Source organism: Notamacropus eugenii, chromosome 1 (genome assembly GCF_028372415.1).
Source record: "Notamacropus eugenii isolate mMacEug1 chromosome 1, mMacEug1.pri_v2, whole genome shotgun sequence".
NCBI classification, from domain to species: Eukaryota; Metazoa; Chordata; class Mammalia; order Diprotodontia; family Macropodidae; genus Notamacropus; species Notamacropus eugenii.
In genome coordinates this window covers 220291523-220311300 of record NC_092872.1, presented here as the reverse complement: position 1 = coordinate 220311300, position 19778 = coordinate 220291523, and the positions used below count along the sequence as shown (strand labels likewise).

Sequence of the window (19778 nt, the reverse complement as noted above, 5' to 3'; positions counted from 1 at the left end):
TGGCAGATTTTGGTCATGAAAAGAAAACATCACAAAAATACAAGTCATTCGAGAGTGGAATGGACTGCCTCAGAATCATTGTGTCCCCCTCACTGGAAATTTTCAAATAAAAGATGGATGAATAATTTTAGGAGTTGCTTACATAGGAGATTTCTCTCCAGTGGTAGATTGGGCTATAGAACTCTGAGGTTCTTTGCAATTCTGAGATTCTATGACTTTATAATGAAAATAGACATCATAGCCCTCTGGGTGTAAGCGGGGATGAAAAACATTATTTTACTGAATTAGAAAAAATAATAAAGCTCATTTGGAAGAACAAAAAGTCAAGGATATCAAAGAAACTAACGTAGGTATATGTATACATATTTTCATGTGTATACATATGTGTGTGTATGTATATATGAAGTTTAACAGTACCAGAACTTAAACTATATTATAAAGCAAAAATTATCAAAGCTATCTAGTACTGCCTAAGAAACAGAAAGGTAGATCAATGGAACAGAGTAGGCATGCAGTTTATAGCAGCAAATAAATATAGTAACCTTGCATTTGACACGTGTAAAGGCTTAAGATTTTGTGATAAGAATTTAATATTAGGGAAAAATTGTGGGGGAAAATGGAAATCAGTATGGCAGAAATCAGGCATAGGATAATATCTTACACTATTTACAATACATAACCTAGATATAAAGGATATCTAACCTAGATATAAAGAGAGATATTACAAGAAAATTTGAAGAACATAGAACATATTACTTATCAGACCTACAGATAGGTGAAAAATATATGAACAAACAAGAGAGAGCACAGAGAGGTGTAAAATAGATAATTTTGATTACATTAAATTAAAAGGGTTTTGTACAAATAAATGTCACCAAGATCAGACGGAAAGTGGAAAATTGAGATGACTGAATCTTTAATCACCTCGGGCAATGAACACAATGCAAGAACACTGGGAGGAATTTTAGCTTCCAGGAGCCATCCAAACATCAGTGAGTATAGATGCATATTTAGTCAAAAATGACATTTCAAGTATATCCAAACCACTAGCTTAACTAAGCAAAGGAAAATAAATCCCCAGTTCAAAACTAAAGTCTGTATCAACTTAGTCATCCTCAATAAATATAAATCTTAAGAATAAATACAACAGTCTTCCTTAAATGAAGATTAATTTACTCACTGGTCAAGTGAGTCCTTTAGCACATGATCAGTCCACAGGATACATTTTCTTTTACAAGAGAAAAACTTGAAGCTTCCTGAGGCTATGTAGTAGAGGCTGATTTTGAACCCACGTCCTGTGACTGAAAAACCCAGTACTCTTTCCATGATAGCATTCTGACTTGTCACTGCTTTGTCCACTTCGCTCGAAATTCATTTCTTTCTTGGTTAATGGAATTCAGTGCATGGTAGTCAACATAACATTCATCCAGTGCTTTTTAGACACCTCAGTGACTTACAAGATCAGAGAGCCATGGGGTACTTTAGAGGTCATCTATTTGAATCCTCTCATTTCTCACCATCTATTACACTGCAATGCAACCTTGCTTAAATTGCAAAGTGATTGGTCCTGGCCAAGTCATTTCCCCTGTCTGTGCTTCATTTTTTTTCAAATGTAACCTGAAAGGATTGGATTATTTGATCCGACTCTAAGTTCTAACATTTCATGACACTGTAGTGAATACATAGAATGAATGAGTAAAGTAGAATGAATGGCCTCAAATCACTTAGAAGGGGGAGCAAAGTGGGAGACACCTAAGATTCTCTGAGGAGAGAGACCCAGATACACATTCTATAACAAGATGCTTGGACTCCATAAGACAGATATCAAGAGAAAAAAGGGATAGATCCAGGCCAAGGTAAAGATCATCCGTAGTAAGGATACTAGAAAGAAGTGCTCCATCTAGTAGCTTCTAAATTTAACTATTGTTTCTTGGTAATTAGGAACTTAGCTCGGTTGTCTCTATTGTACTTGAAGAAGTCAAGCACAATTGTAGATATGTAAATTTTGGCATCTGTGGGGCTTAGTTATGACTCTGACTAGAACCCAGGATTCCTGTCAGTCCAGTGGTTTTTCTGCTCTGTCGCATTGCTTCTCAAATGTAAATGGATGAGAAAAAATGGTCCATCTGGTTGTAGTATTTACCTTCAAGTCTTCCTATATATACATTACAGCAAATAGACTGAATTATACCCTTTCAATATAACTGATTTACTGTGACTGTTCTGAAACAAGGCACCACTCAGCAGGGCCCAGGCTGTATTCCCTGGCCCCTAAGAACCAGGAAAGAGGTCCAGGATATTTCAAGTTGTCTAAATATTTCAGTCCTGATCAGTGTGATTGGCCCATGGTACAGAAATCCAATTTTGGTCTCGGGGCTAATGGCTGTGCTATGAGAATCTGGCCCATTATCTTTCATTATTAAGGTATGTCTTGCCAACATGTGGTTCCTTTGGCAATGTAAACAACATTTTATTTCTTTAGTACTGTGTTATAAAGAGACTTTTAAAAATGAACTTGAGAACAAATAAACTGAGAAGTACAGACTGGGCATTTATGGATTCATGAGCCTTAGAATCTGCTTCCAGCCCATAGACAAAAAAAAAATTAATATGCTTCTTACACGGTGGCAATGTGATTTCATGGGACATAAAATGTGGGAACTGTCTCTCCCATGCCCCTTCTTTCACATTGCTATTGACCCTTCATATACATAACTGATGACAAATGTCTCCAGATGAAGCACATGGTGCAGTCCCAATGGAGTGTTTGACCACCTGAGATGTCTCTGTCAAAATAAATATTTGATGAGAGAAAGATGTACCATAACATTGAATAAGCTTGATATATCCTGATGAAGCTATCTTAATAGAAAAGTTGCTGTGTTTGGGCAGAGTTATTATTTTCCCATGATGGCCCACTCTTTTCTCATCTCATTTTCCAGTGAGGTGTTTCACACTTCATTGTGGTCATCAAGACAACAAAAACTTTTGGGTGGGAGCTGCTTTGCTTTGCTCTGATATTTGTGTGGCCTGAATGCCAGAGAAATCAAACACTGAGAGGTATTTCTTTTAGCTTTCTTGCTACCCTCCATCTTCCTAGTCCATTCATCATCCAATTGGCAAATAGATGGGAACATGATTCTTTCTGATCAAATGCTGGAGGTTAGTGGCTGGTGGATTAATGGAAATTATTGAGTGAGAAGAAGCTATTTGAAGGTATGTAGGAAGATTGCTTGTTCATCTTGAATTTGCCCTAGGCAGTACAATGTTATTTCAATAAGGCAACAGAAAAAGACAGAAACTGTGTGTAAGTATTTATTACCCTTTCATAAAGAAAAGGTTGGAAAATAACACCCTCAGCATCCTGACTTTGATGTACATGACCTGTGGCCCATCGACAACGTGTCAGAATGACAGGTCTAATCAAGGGCACACTGACCTCTCAGGGAGGATGATTGTTAAATTCTCACTGTGAGCATTTAACACTTTGGAAATCACAAAGCTGCAAATCATACCTCGATTTATTGTTTTGTTCATTGTTTAGACTCAAGGAAGTGCCAATAATACGTATAAAACTTACAAGTGTGCCATGGTTTTTAGAGAGATAGTTGTTAAAAATTTACTATCACATCCCCTAGTCCCTATTGATTATGGGTTTTGTTAGAATTATATGTATAATAGGGGTAATTGGGAGGGTGGGAATAGTGGAGGCAGAGGAACTCTTAAATTGTTCCTGTGAGTGTAATAAGATTAGAAACACTATAAGATTAGGAACACACACACACGCACAGACTCTCTCTCTCTCTCTCTCTCTCTCTCTCTCTCTCTCTCTCTCTCTCTCTCTCTCTCTTTCTCTCTCTCTCTGCAGTCAGGTATTTCAGTGAACAGAGTGCTAGGCCTGGAATCAGGAAGCTCTGAGTTCAAATCTGGCCTCAGACACTTAATAACTGTGTGATCCTGGGCAAGTCACCTAACCTCTGTTTGCCTTAATCGACTGGAGAAGGAAATGGCAAACCACTCCAGTATCTTTACTGAAAAACCTCCATGGGCAGTATGGTCCATGGGGTTACAGAGTCAAACATGACTGAACAATATGTGTATATACATAAACATACATGCATATAAATATACACACATGTATATGAATATAACTTGTGGTATGTACATATGCATAGTATACATACATATGTAAGTATGTATGTTGTGCATATATGCATATCTTTTTCTATTGTTTATCACATTTTATAGATGAGGAAATTGAAGTTTTGAGTGGTTGAGTGACTTTTTCAGGGTCACCTAGTAAATGTCTAAAGCAGGATTCAAACCAAAGTCTTTCTGGCCCCACATGCAGCATTCCTCCATTAGGTCACACTCACTCCTAGGAAACAGTTGGCAGACATAAAATGATCTCTCCCACCTCCAGACCCTTTATATTAGCCTTTCTAGATGGTTTGATCACTCCCTTGAGAGTCTCCAGCAAGTAAAATCATAGGGGACAAAAATCTTCATCTTCACCTAGGTAAGAATAATGACTAGATTGATTTAAGGAATTCCCATGTGAGGAAATTCCTCTACCAGTGTGGATCAGCACTTTCTGTGGCAATATATAGTCTTAGAAAGTTGTCTAGATTGCTGAGAAATTAAACGCCTTGTCTAGGATCAAGCAGCCAGTATTGCAGAAGTGACACTTCCTGGCTTCAAAGTTGGTTCTCTAGCTGTTTTATCATGTTATTTCTCAGCTAAAGCATAGAAGAGGAAAAGTATATTTCTTACCTCTCTCAACTCAGAAATGCCAGGAAAATCTCCACCTCTTCAGATAAAGCATCAGGTATAAATTTGAATACACTAGCAGTTCCACAGCCCAAAGGAGAAGCCTTGATCTTGAGAATAGTGGCAGAAGATTCTCAGTTTCTCAGGTGACAACTTCCTCTTGGCCATCCTGGGAGAACTCATTATTCTGAAACAGAGGGTACGGTAAGATAAGAAGATGTTATCTAACTTTTCCTGACTCTCTTTTTCTGTTCTTTGCCTCTACCTGATTCAGTTTTCTCATCTATAAAATGGGGATAATAATAGCACCTATTGAAAAAAAGATGAGAAGACATAGGGGAAGCAATGACTCATGGAAAAAACTCAGTCTGAACACAATGAGGAGGGATTGAAATGGCACCCTCATTCATCCTTTCACTTTCAGTCAATTTTACATGTTGCGATTGACCGTGCCTGGTAAAGTGTTATTTCTGTGTGTATGATAGTTTCTAGTTTTAACTAAAGTAAGCGTCACAAAATGGACAGGTGATTTTTAAAAATGACTGCAAGTAAGCTGCATTAAAGATAATATTAATAATGTGAGAACAAGCAAGAATAAGATAATGACAGAGAGGACACATCTCCCACTCTTAGCATGGACTGTCTCTCAACCACACTGAGAGAAAAACAACGCAACCTAATAGAACTCACAAGAAAGTTAGTGGGAAAAGAAAATGAAATGATCAGAAAATGTATTTGAAATATGGATTTACATCCTCTAATGTTAATGATGAATGTTAATGATGTTTTGAACTATTAACTAATGAAAGTAGAAGCCATCACAATTAAAGGAAACTTTGAAACTGAGTTTTTTGTTGACTAAACAACCTAAGTACTTAACCTGTAAAAACAAACAAAGAAACAAAAACCTCTCTTGCTGGGCATGGTAGTGCACTCCTACAATTCTAACAGGGTGCCAAGGCAGGGAGATCACTTGAACTCAGGAGTTCTAAGTTGCAACAAACTAAGCCAAACATTGACATCAATATGGTGAGCCCTGGAAATTAGGGGAGTGGGGTATTAGGGAGTCCCAGTCTCAAATCATCACCACCAACACCACCACAATAAACCTCTCGGATCTGTGCATTTAGAAAACACAATCTTCTTTAAAAATATTCAAAATAAGAGTGCGAGTGGGTTTTTAACCCCTTTGTTAAACATATAAAAAGTACAATATTTTTTGATTTGTTTACAAGAACAACTGACGGATAACAGGAAAGATGGAAATGAACTTTATTGAGATATTGATTTCTAAGACTTGGGAAAAGGTACCCTTTGCTGCTGATAGAGTGGACCAACCGTGATTCCTACGCTGATTCCCCCTACCTTTGAACCTATGTGAGCAAGTAGCAGGAGGAACAGAGGGGTGGAGAAGTAGACACTTAAGGAGCTGCCCCTTTGAAAAGTGTGTAAGAGGTTACTGGCCATGGGAATCCTGCTCCAGGTGGTGTGGACAGTGCAAGTGCATTCAGGCAGAACCTGGGCTACTAAAATCTGTTCAGACAGGACACACAGGGATCTGAGTTCCCCTGCTCTCTCTTTCCTTGGGAGAAGAATGATTAGCACAATTTGATAATGTTTTCACAATGGTTACGTTGCTCCCTAACTCGCCAAAATATGACATAGCAGATGATTAACAGAATTGCTAAACATTATATTCTATTGCATGACTTCAACATTGGCGGTGGGTGGGGTGGGGGTGGGGATTGGGAAACACCCAAAAAGGTAGAAAGATTTAAAACTTTTATATCTGTCTGAGCTCAGTTTCTTGTTAGACAGCCTGAATTTAAAGAAGCCAGAGAGAACTATTGATTTATCTTAATGAATAAGATAAATGTTCTGCATCCCAGAAGAAAGGGAATACATGTCCTAAGTTTTCTCTGGGCATCAGAAGGAGTTAATGCTATGGAAGTGGCCACTAGGTGAGCTAGGTAAAGCTTATGGCTTTTTGCTTCGTGGTCAGTTTGAAAAAAAATACTCCAGAAAGAAGGGATGAGTTAAAGGAGAGTCCAGTTCATTAAAAAGATATCAGTGGTGTTGGTGGGGGAGAAGAATCAGTCAACAAACATTTATTAAGTGCCTTCTAAATTCCAGGCGCTGAACTAAGTGCTAGGGATACAATGGCAGGCAAAAATTCAGTCCCTGCTTTCAAGGAGCTGACAGCCTAAAGGTGGAAAGAGCATGTAAATAACTACGTACAAATAAGATAGATGTATGTGTGTATAAATATATATATGTTTATATGGAAGTAATATGTAAATAACCTGGTGTCAGGAAGACTCATCTTCCTGAGTTCAAATCTAGCCTCAGATACTTACTAGCTGTGTGACCTTGGGCAAGTCATTTAATCCTCTTTGCCTCAGTTTCCTCATCTATAAAATGAACTGGAGAAGGAATGGCAAACCACTTCAGTATCTTTTCCAAGAAAACCCTAAATGGGGTCATGAAGAGTCATATTCAACTGAAAACAACTGAACAACAAAAATATACATGCACTCATACATATATATACACACACACACTCTCACACATATATACACATATAAATCTTTATATGCATAGACATATGTGTGTAATATGTATGTGTGAATATATGTATGTATGCATATGTATGTATATGGAGATAATCAACAGAGGGAAGGCAGTAGCATTAAGGAGGACCAAGACATCTTCTTGTAGAAGGTCAGGATTTGAAGGAGGCAGAGAAGGGAGAGAATTCCAGGCATGGGAACAGATAGTAACAATGCCCAGAGTCTAAAGATAGAATGTCCTATGTGAAGAACAGCAAGGAATCCTGTGTTACTGGATGGCAGAGTATGGTGGAGGAGCAGAGGGTAAAGTATAAGAAGTCTATAAAGGTAGAGGAAATCCAGGCTAACAAGGCTTTGGATGTCACCACATTTTATATTTGATCCTATTTAATAGACTAACAACTATACCTATTTACCAGCTCAAAAAGCAATGTTTCATACAGCAATACACAAAACAGTATTTTATATACAATACACTATTTGAACCTCTCAACAAACATGTGCTACAGGTGTTATCGTCCCATTTTACACATGGAGAACCTGGGGGTCCAAGAGAAGATCAGTGATTTGTTCGTGGTTACATGACTAGTAAGTATCAGAGGGAGGATTTGAATGTGCATATGCAGCACTCTTTCCACTACATCAAGGAGACTCTAGAATGGTAAATGTTTTGAAGGAAGGAGGAAAGGTATTACATCATTTGACCCTAACCCCTTTCTTAATTCTGAATTTAGTGAAACAGTCTAAACACAAAATAAATCATATGGTGATACTGAACTGAATCAGATGAGAATGTAGTAGAATTAAGAAAAATGAGTTATCTTTGTAAGTCTTCAAGAACAATTTCCCCTCCCATTTTCATTCTTCCCAAGACATTGACTACCTAGTTAAATCACTGTGATTATGGACCTTTTATTTCTCTTAGGCAAGACCTTTTTGCCACTGTTTGACTGGCTTATATTTCCACCCTCTTATCATAGCTTCATAGCCATACTGGGCCCAAAGTTTCCTTATTTTTTGGCCAAAGAGCTTGTTCTTTGCTAAAAAAGAAAGTTTAATCAGAGTAACTAGAAAGGATTTCTGTTCTTCCTGGACATCAAATAACTATAAACCATCCCCATCATTTGGAAATTGTATGGAGGGGATAAGAAACATATGTATGAAACCTTCTTGGAAAGCCACAAGTTTAATATTTAAGAGGAAAAAGCTTGACACAAAATGTGTTTTATGTTTGGCTGAGTCCAGAACATCTGAATATGCATTTGAGCTATTGGGATGACCTGGAACTTTGATGGATGACTCAGAGGATAGACTGCAGTCTGTCCATTGGCTCTTGCTGCTTTCTGGCATTGGGGAAAGCTTTGGCATTTGGAGAAACTCATCCAACTTTTAGATTGAGACCCCCAAGTCAGCAAACATGGGTCCTAAACTGGAAATGTGCCTGATTCCATCAGTGCAGCAGGTAATATATGTCTCCCTAGATTTACTACTGGATTACAACATCACAGACACGTGGGAGAACTGAAAGTTCATTCTCATCATTACCTGACATTTTGACTACATGGCTGAATGCACAGCAAACTTTTGTGACTTTCTTATCTGAAATGTCAACCTCATGTTGATGTCCCAGGTCAGTGCAAAAGCAGAGAAGGACTTCCTGGTTGTTACAAGCATGTGTGATGACTTGTGCTCTGGCAATAGGATTAGCCAAACTAGAAAAGATCCAGTTAAACTGAAGGAGCTGAGGGAAGGTGGAGGTAGCTTTAGGGATAAATACAACACCATCCCAAGGTACCACAAAGCTTAAGATAAACAATGCCATCTAGCAGCCTCTCAGTTTGGGTACTGTTACACTGTCATGTGAGTAAAGTAAATCCCAAACTGGGAGTCATACCCAGGAGGAAGGACAGGTCAAATATAAATTCAGAAGCTAAAGTGAAAACAGAGTCCAAAATCTGAGTATGATCCAGCCAAATAAGGGGAAAAGGGTCAAACGTTTCTCAGAGGAGATCAAGTTGACCTGACAGTAATTGACTAGGACCCAAATTCTCAGAGATTAGACAGTCAGTATCAGTCCTGCTCAAAAATGTGACGAGAAGATGAATGGCCAGGTCAGGAACCAAGTCAGTGGGAGCCAAGGATCACTCCAGTTAAAGTAAATATGAGGAGCCAAAGAGCTAGGTATACGACCCTGGGAAGCTCATTTAACTGCTCCATTTCCTTATCTTTAAAATAAGGGAGTTAGACTGAATGATATAGTTCTAACATCTAATGAATCTATAAAGCATAAAGCAGGGCTCAGCCTGGAGCTAGGACTTTTTCCCCCAGAGTTTTGGGTGGGATTGGGGAGAGATAATAATTATAATCACAATAATAGATACATTTAACTAGTGCTTTTAAGTTTTACAATACAAATATTAAATTATTTGATCCTTACAACAACCCCTTTCCCAGAGAGATATATTCACGTACTCATGGTCTTCAAAACAACAGAAACTTTTGGGTTTTACTTGGCTCTGACCTCAGGAGGGCATCAATGTCAATCCAAACAGTAAAGCTGAATTTTTCTAATCTTATTTTCATCAGAACTTAAATTTATTTTCCCCCTAAAGCATACATGCACTAATCACACCTTTGTCTTGTCATAGCTTACTAATCAACCCCTTCTTGGACAGTAAACAAATGCTGAGGAATCTGTGAAATCTGAAGTTTACTGTTGGCCAAAGGGAGGGCAAGGGTACGTGGGACAGCATACTTGTTGCTTAAGGAAGCCAGGTTATGAGAATTCTAGGCCCAAAAGAATGATTGATTGGAAGTGGGTCCCCTAATTTGTTATGTCAGTTTGTCTGAATACTGAGGGAGGCAAACTATAACCACACTGGAACACTGGATGATATATTTTTTTTTGGAGGGGGAGGTTGTTGAGGGAGGTGCTTAGAAGTGCTTCTTATAGGAGCATTGTCCTATTTTGTGTCTCCCCCTTTACCCACCCATAAAAGATAAGGTAGTAGTGGGCACTCTTTTTTTTTTTTTTAAAGAAACTATGCAGTCCATTCTTTAATCTCCTTTGTAACATTGTTAGATGTTCTTGGTGATTGCTTACATTCTGAACTCTTTTTATTTCATTCACAGAGAGTTTTTCTGGGTCATTTTTCCCCCTTAGGCTACCTTTCTGTCTTTCTTGGACATAGGGTCCTAGACAGTTTTGCTGTTAGAAAATTGTTATCCACCTCTTTTGCAGGGGCATTTAAATTTAGCATCAGCTCTAGTTCTTCATCCAAATGGTCCCCAGCTGGCTACAATGGGGGAGTGATGTTCTGACAAACCTCTGAAGACTATGGCAAGAGTCCATCGTTACCCCTGGGTACCAGACAGCTGGGCTGGCAGTATCAGAGATTACATCAGAGCCTGGCCCCTAGGGTCATCTTATTTGCATACCATTCCCTTGCCATCTTCTATTTTCTTTGGTTTCCTATGTATGTATGTTCTAGAGGGATTGTAACCTGAACTAACTCAACAACCACAAATAGCCAGAATGATAGGAAGCAGATTTCTCTCTTTCTTTCAATTATCAAGCATTTATTTTTTCTTGTAACCCTTGTAACAACATTAAGAGGGCAGTTAGGTGGTGCTGTGGATAGAGTGCCAGGCCCAACATCAGGAAGACTCATCTTTCTGAGTTCAAATCTGACCTCAGACATTTACTAGCTATGTGAACCTGGGCAAGTCACTCAACCTTATTTACCTCAGTTTTCTCATCTGTAAAATGAACATGAGAAGGAAATGGCAAACCATTCTAGTACCTCTGTGCAGAAATCCCCATATGGGGTCACAGAGAGTTGGAAACAACTAAACACCAACAACATACATAGGCAAGCAAAACAGCTTCCTCAACTGGTCATTTCCAAGGATGTGTCTCATTTTACACATTTAGTCCATTTCTAAATGGTGGGCAGCATTCTTTATCATTAGATTGTAAAAGATGTTGGGTAGCATTCTTTTCCCTGACCCTCTGGAATCATGGCTGATCATTGTGTTCATCACAGTTCTTAAGTGTTTCAAAATTGCTTGATTTTACCAGCAATTGGCTATTTTATTATAAATTGTTCTCTTGGTTTTCTTCCCATTATCCTGCATCAATTAATATAGTTCTTCTCATGTATCTCTGAAACTGTTCTTTTCCTCACTTCTTATAGGACAGTAGTATTCCATTTCATTCACATACTAAAATTTATTCAGCCTTTCTCCAATTGGTGGACATTCCCTTAATTTCCAATATTTTGCTGCCTCCAAAGGGGCTGTTATTAATACACATACACACACATATACACACACACATACATCATCTTTTCTTTTTCTTTGATCAAGAGAAGTAGCTCTTTTTTTAAAATTTATTTTTTATTTAACTTTTAACATTCATTTTCACAAAATTTTGGGTTCCAAATTTTCTCCCCTTTTGTCTCCTCCCCCCACCCCAAAACACCAAGCATCCTAATTGCCCCTGTCACCAATCTGCCCTCTCTTCTATCATCCCTCTCTGCCTTGTCTCCATCTTCTCTTTTGTCCTGTAGCGCCAAATAACTTTCTATACCCCTTTACCTGCATTTCTTGTTTCCTAGTAGCAAGAACAGTACTCGACAGTTGTTCCTAAAACTTTGAGTTCCAACTTCTCTTCCTCCCTCCCTCCCCACCCCTTCCCTTTGGAAGGCAAGCAATTCAATATAGGCCATATCTGTGTAGTTTTGCAAATGACTTCCATAATAGTTGTGCTGTATAAGACTAACTATATTTCCCTCCATCCTATCCTGTCCCCCATTACTTCTATTCTCTTTTGATCCTGTCCCTCCACATGAGGGTCGACCTCAAATTGCTCCCTCCTCCCCATGCCCTCCCTTCCATCATCCTCCCCACCCTGCTTATCCCCTTATCCCCCACTTTCCTGTATTGTAAGATAGGTTTTCCTACCAAAATGAGTGTGCATTTTATTCCTTCCTTTAGTGGAATGTGATGAGAGTAAACTTCATGTTTTTCTCTCACCTCCCCTCTTTTCCCCCAAACTAAAAAGTCTTTTGCTTGCCTCTTTTATGAGAGATAATTTGCCCCATTCCATTTCTCCCTTTCTCCTCCCAATATATTTCTCTCTCACCACTTAATTTCATTTTTTTAAGATATGATCCCATCCTCTTCAATTCACTCTGTGCACTCTGTCTCTATGTGTGTGTGCATGTGCATGTGTGTGTGTGTGTGTGTGTGTGTGTGTGTGTAATCCCACCCAGTACCCAGATACTGAAAAGTTTCAAGAGTTTCAAATATTGTCTTTCCATGTAGGAATGTAAACAGTTCAACTTTAATAAGATCCCTTATGACTTCTTTTTGCTGTTTACCTTTTCATGCTTCTCTTCATTCTTGTGTTTGAAAGTCAAATTTTCTTTTCAGCTCTGGTCTTTTCATCAAGAATGCTTGAAAGTCCTCTATTTCATTGAAAGACCAATTTTTCCCCTGAAGTATTATACTCAGTTTTGCTGGGTAGGTGATTCTTGGTTTTAGTCCTAGTTCCTTTGACTTCTGGAATATCCTATTCCAAGTCCTTTGATCCCTTAATGTAGAAGCTGCTAGATCTTGCATTATCCTGATTATATTTCCACAATACTTGAATTGTTTCTTTCTAGCTGCTTGCAATATTTTCTCCTTGACCTGGGAACTCTTGAATTTGGCCACAATGTTCCTAGGAGTTTCTCTTTTTGAATCTCTTTCAGGTGGTGATCTGTGGATTCCTTGAATACTTATTTTGCCCTCTGGTTCTAAAATCTCAGGGCAGTTTTCCTTGAGAATTTCATGAAAGATGATGTCTAGGCTCTTTTTTTGATCATAGCTTTCAGGTAGGCCCATAATTTTTAAATTGTCTCTCCTGGATCTATTTTCCAGGTCAGTTGTTTTTCCAATGAGATATTTCACATTATCTTCCATTTGTTCATTCTTTTGGTTTTGTTTTGTGATTTCTTGGTTTCTCATAAAGTCATTGGCCTCCATCTGTTCCATTCTAATTTTGAAAGAACTTTTTTCTTCAGTGAGCTTTTGAATCTCCTTTTCCATTTGGCTACTTCTGCTTTTGAAAGCATTCTTCTCCTCATTGGCTTTTTGAACCTCTTTTGCCAGTTGAGTTAGCCTATTTTTCAAGGTGTTATTTTCTTCAGCATTTTTTTGGGTCTCCTTTAGCAGGGTGTGGACCTGCTTTGCATGCTTTTCTTTCATCTCTCTCATTTCTCTTCCCCGTTTTTCCTCCACCTCTCTAACTTGATTTTCAAAATCCTTTTTGAGCTCTTCCATGGCCTGAGCCCATTGCGTGGGCTGGGATACAGAAGCCTTGACTTCTGTGTCTTTCCCTGATGGTAAGCATTGTTCTTCCTCATCAGAAAGGAAGGGAGGAATTATCTGTTCACCAAGAAAGTAACCTTCTATAGTCTTATTATTTTCCCTTTTCTGGGCATTTTCCCAGCCAGTGACTTGACTTCTGAGTATTCTCTTCACACCCACTTTGCCTCCAGATCAGCCCAGCCAGCGCTTGGGGTCTGAGATTCAAATGCGGCTTCCCAGCCTCAGGGCTTTTGGTGGGGGCAAGGCTGCTATTCAATGTGAGATTAAGTTCAGGTGCTCAGGTGGGGGCAGGGCCACCTCATGGGCTCAGTTCCCTCCAGGGGTTTATGCAGAGACTTTCAACAATGGATCTGAGCTCCTGCCTGCTTAGGGAGCCCAGGTCTGCTGCTGCCTCCCCTGCTGCCTCCCGAGGGGGCCTGAGTTATGGGGGCACCCCACTCCCCTCTCGGCAAATTGAGAAGACCCTCTCACCAACCTTTGGGGCCCGTGGGTGGAGGGACCCGCGTGGCTGCTGGAGATTGTGTCCCTGAAGCCTGCTTGGATCTGCTCCTCTCGGTGCCACGCAGCCAAGGCAGGGCTGGGCTCGGCTCTGGTCCAGGGCATGACAGACTTTTTGCAAGAGGTTTTCAGGGCTCTCTGGAACAGAAATCTCATCCGCTCAGTTGTTCTGTGGCTTCTGCTGCTCCAGAATTTGTTGGGAGTTCTTCTTTACAGATATTTTATGGGCTGTGGGTTCCGGAGCTAGCGTATGTGTGTCTTTCTACTCTGCCATCTTGGCTCCGCCCCAAGAGAAGCAGCTCTTAAAGGATGCAGACCAATGACACAGCTCACACAGGGGACTAAGCTCTTAGGAGATGAAGCTTTGGTATCTTGTACTTTTTCATCCACAAAACTAAGATGGTCTCATCTGAAATGCTGAAGACACTGAAATTTGTCCCAGAATTCTTCACCTTTGCTTTTATGCTTCTTTTTCAATATTTTGCTTGTGATCTCACTTGCTTACAATCTTCCTTTTGGATTGTCTTTTTCATGGATTATTTTCTTCTTCATTATTGTCATCTTCTACCAACACACTGGATCCAGTACCCCACCCCTTATGCTTTTGTGGATTTTCTCAAAAAACCCTGTAGAACTTGATACCTCTTTGACTTAGGGACCCATTACTCCCCTGACTTTGACTCTAGTTTCCTTGTCCAGTCATTCTACCACTTACTCCAGGTTGCCCTTAGCTCCTTGATCAAGTTGTGTCTTGCCCTGTCAGACCTTTTGTCAGCCAGCTCTTGGAGGGACATATGGACAGAGAGATGAACCAGCTCCAGTTCTTCATTGTGGATGCCCAGGAAGCTAGCCACTTTGGGGGCAGAGAAGTTCTAGAGCCCTTATTTTTAAAGATAAAAATAAATAGAAATAGAAGTCCTGATGTTTTATTCTGAAACCCCAATCTTGTATACTTCCTGAAGATCAATGCATCCCACTTGGAAACAAGGGATTTAGAAAATGGAATTAACCATTTGTTTCACTGAAGTGATGCGATAATTCCATCAGAATGATCAAAAGGAGCGCAATTCCAGAGAAACCAGGAATATTGTTTTTTCTGGAGCAGGTGATGTCTATCCTTTATTTTTCCTGAGAGTTCATTGCAGGATGATTTGTACAAATGTCCTTCTAGGCATCAGATTTCTATGAATGCCCATCATGTCCCTCAGTGTGTGGTGTCAGAGATGAGGGAAGATGAACTGTTCTCACCCATGCATCAGTTGGTCTGGTGGGCTTGCCTTTGTCACAGCAATATCCTTGGGCTAATCAGCTGCGTGGGAAGTCTTGCCATTTTCATTTGTACTAGATGCCTAGTGGTGTCCAGATGGATTGAATTGTGCCTTAATTGTTTTGTATCTGCTCAATATCTCACAAGGCAATCCACAAATTGCCTGCAGTTCTCTTTGCCAGTTCTAATTTTTGTTCCTTCTCTAGCTTCTATCCTGTCCCAACAGCTGGTAATCTTTCTCATTATTCCTCTTTTCGTGGTACCATTCAATGGAAACAAAATTCCTGGGAAATCTAGTGTGAGAGACAAGGTTATGGTTTGAATCTATATTCAAGCCCCCTCTCATTTGTAAAGCTTTCTCCACTTATTACAACCTAAAAGTCTTCCATAAGGAAAAGCCTGAAGAGTCTATCCCTGTTCAGTTGACTTTGGTCAAGTCACTTAATCTCTCTCAGACTTAACCCTCCCTTTCCCCTACCTCCACTTCTTCTCAGTTTCTTTTGTGTGTTGTCTTCCTGAGTTAAATTGTAAGCAAATGCCTTGAGGACTGGGACTATCTTTCATTTTCATACCTATATCTCTAGGGCTTACACTGCCTGGTATATAGTAGGTGCTTAATAAATGTTTATTGACTGATGGATAGGCTAGTTTCCTCATCTATGAAATAAATTGGACTAGATGACATTGGAGGTCCTTTGAAATTCTAGATTGGGGGGTGTGTGTGTGCATGTGTATGCGTGCATATATGTGTGCATGCATGTGTGCATGTGGCTGTGTGATAGTCCTCTTTGGCAGACTGCTGAAGCCTATGAACCCCTTCTCAGAACAATGTGTTTTTTTTAAATATGTTAAATTTAAAAAATAGGATTACAAAAGAAACTAATTATATTTAAATGTACTTGTCAACATAATTAAAATGGTTGGTTGGTTAGTGGTTGTTGTCCTTTTTTGGAGAGGAATAAAATGACATCGCTACATTGAGTCAAGATACAGCTTGTCCTACTGTGACTGATCAGACCAACATGAGCTTGGAAGGCTCTACCACAAGTTGGGCACAAATAGTCCACATGAACATTTGGAGTGGAGATGTCTCTAAATTTGTACATCTCTGATTTCTTTTGAGCTACTGCAATTCTGCTTCACTCATAGAACATAGCACCTTCATTAATGTGGGCATGCCATGATGTGCCAGTGTCTCCCATGTCATGCAATCAGTTCCAAAGTCCGCCAGAGAGACACTGAGACTGTCCTTGTATCATTTCTTCTGACCACCGTTGCAGTGCCTGCCTTGCCTGATTTTTCCATAAAAAGGTCTTTTAGGCAAACATATGTTTGGCATTTGTGCAACATGGCTAACCCATCAGAGTTGTGCTCTTTGCAGTAGAGTTTGAATTCTTGACAGTTCAGTTCTAGAAAGGACCTTATCTTGCCAGGTGATCTTCAGAATCTTCTTAAGACAACTCCAATGGAAGCAGTTCAGTTTCCTGGCATGATGCTGATGTACTGTCCAGGTTTCACAGGCATACAAGAATGAGGTCAGCACCAAGACTCTGTAGACCTTCAGTCTGGTAGGCAACCTAGTACCTCTTCTCTCCCTCATTTTCTTTCAGTCTCCCAAACACTGAGTCATGTCTGGTAATGTATGCATCAACCTTATCATGTATGTATACAACCCTGGAAAGTATACTGCCAAGGTAAGTGAACTTATCCACAGCATTCAACATTTCTTCAACAAGTTCACAGACCCCATAACCCACAGGTTACAAACCCTTACTCTAGCTCTGTAGGCCTGTAATTTCAACAAACATATATTAAGCATCTATTAGACATTTCTAAAGGTGTTGGATTTGAAGCCTGACTCAAGTCACATGTTTAACACCTCTGTTGTAAGGAATTCCACATGTGGAAATTCCCTTCACCTGTCCAGATCAGCAATGCATCTATAGCTTACAGACTTATTCAGTGGCTGGGGCAGAGAAAGTTTCAGGGATCTGTATATATCATCACATAGTATGTGTTAAAAGGCAAAATATAACCTCCAGTTTTTGTCCTCTAAGGCTGGCTTCACTGTTTTTCCACCTATTGCCAACCATTAATTGTTTAACTGGGACCATTTTAATGTATTTATCCCTTATCTGCCAGTGATCCAGGAACATAGATAGAAAAAGAAAACTTTTAATGACTAGAAGGAGGTGAGAAAAGAGTTGATAGCATAGGAGATTAGAGGAGTATAGGGTAAAGTACAACAGGACAACACTGGAGTCTGAGTAGCAGACCATAGTGTAGAGACTAGGCAGTTAGACCATAGAAAATGGCACTGGACACCTGAGATTGGGGAGGGGAAATGAATAGGTAAAGCAAACATAGCCATGGAGGCACACCCTAAACTATTATCACCTACTCCACAAATCTCTCCATACCTATCTATCACATCACTTACAGAACTTTTATGCCAGCCCTGAAATGACCTTCCTCCATCCCCAAGGGTTTACCCAAGTACTATGGGGCTATCTTGAGTCCGCAGATGCTGGGAGCCACTCCCCGCCTTGACAAATGATAGGAACTGGAGCTGAACCAAACCAATTTTGTGGTTGGCTTTCTAATTCGGTTCAACCAAATTCTGTTTTGAATTAGGATCCCTTGGTTTTCTTCTCAAGGGAACTGAATGTAAACAACCAGAAAGTTAAATGAAAGTCATAAGTCAAGTGATCAGGCTGATTAAGGACAGGCAGCTGATTTCCCAGGGGGCAGTGAGGTACAAGCAGGGGGAAGAACACAAACAGTCCAGTCCTCCCAGGTCCAACTCCTCAAAGGTACCTTCTAGAGCTAAGAAGTGGAAAGAAGACAATGCTTGGCCATCTTCACCTAGACTCTACCTCTACAAACCCATGTGGAGAATGGGGTCCCCAAGTAAGCCTATTTCATGTGTGTCTTTGATGGTAAGTGAAGGGAGGGTCCAGAGCAAAAGCCAAATGAAGAGGAGAAAGGTGTCACTGCCCCTCCCCACCCCAATACACAGATACACACACACACACACACACACACTGCTGTCCAGGTCAACCTTCCTGACTTTGTTATCCCTATCTGCCAGCAACTAAACCTCCTTTCTAAGCATACATAAGAAAGAGCATGATAAGGAGGAGGGGAAGGGGTTCTAACAAAAGACCTAAGTTCAAATCAGGTCTGCCTCTTACTAGCAGGTGAACTTGGCCAAATCCCTTTCCTTCCCTAAATCTCAGTTTCCTCTTATGTGAAGTAGGTTAGATTAGAAAATTTCTAAGGTCCCCTCTATTGTCATGATACTATGAAAATGTAACTCAACAAACATTTAAATAAGCCTTTTCTTGCACAAGTGATGGCCCCGGGAAGAGCTGTACCATGTAGAATGAGGCAGCAGGATCTGTGTTATTGAAACCCTCTGCCACTCTGGGATATGCCCATAAATCCGCACTGCTCCAAAGTCAGCAGAAACTCCAAGGCACCCATTATGTGGAAGGCAGAAACTGATTAAGAAGAGAACTGCACAAGCTGATCTCTATCAAAACTGCTGAGTCCCTGGCAATCTCAGAGCTGCATTGCCCTATAGCAATTAGATTAGAAGCAAGTCTTTCAGGCTTTTTTGGTTTGTGCTGACTTCCATGTTATTCTTGTTTCTCCTTCATTCTTGAAGAGGACATTCCATCAGGAAGAGAATGCCATAACTTGCAAGTGAATTGGGTTTAAGTGAGGCAGGGCTGTGCAAGATCACTAACCTCACTTTCTCCTCCAGATCCATTTGAGTCCAGTGGCAAGAGAAAGATCAGGATGACTGGAGATGACCCCATGAATTGCCTCCATGACGCCTCCAACAGGATAAATCCATCCACAGCATCTTGGATGAAGGAAACTCTTAATGGATGGAATTCAATCAAGTTGAAACACATTCTCTGCTGCCCACCACTCATGTAATGATCTCTACCTTAGCTCCCTGGGCTTCATGTAACCTGATCATTTTTTAAAATGAACCTGTGTACTTCTGTTATATACAAATTTTACAAGTGTATATTCAATTTAAACTGGTATTAACAAAACTGCCCTGCTTATCTGTATCCCTTTCCAAAATTTATTCTTCTTTCTTGTCAGTCTGACATCTTAAAGATCTGAATGAGTAGATGCAGCTCTTTCAGTACTGACAAGAAGTGATCAGGTAAGTCTAGTTAAGTCAATAAGCATTTCTTAAGCACTTTCTGTGTGCTGGGCACTGTGCTAAATGCTAGGGATACAAAGAAAGACAAAACAGTCTCAAGGAGCTCACCATC

At 39.9% G+C, this 19778-nt stretch overlaps 1 long non-coding RNA gene across 1 annotated transcript in view; it reads left to right on the top strand.

The window, feature by feature from the left end:
• LOC140524615 (uncharacterized) overlaps positions 1-19568 on the top strand; it is a 38967-nt gene extending 19399 nt beyond the window's left edge. Inside the window, exons 2-3 of the long non-coding RNA XR_011973779.1 lie at positions 17091-17174; positions 19250-19568. This is a non-coding gene — a long non-coding RNA (uncharacterized lncRNA). The remainder of the gene's footprint in view (positions 1-17090; positions 17175-19249) is intronic.
• Positions 19569-19778: the final 210 nt, after the last annotated feature.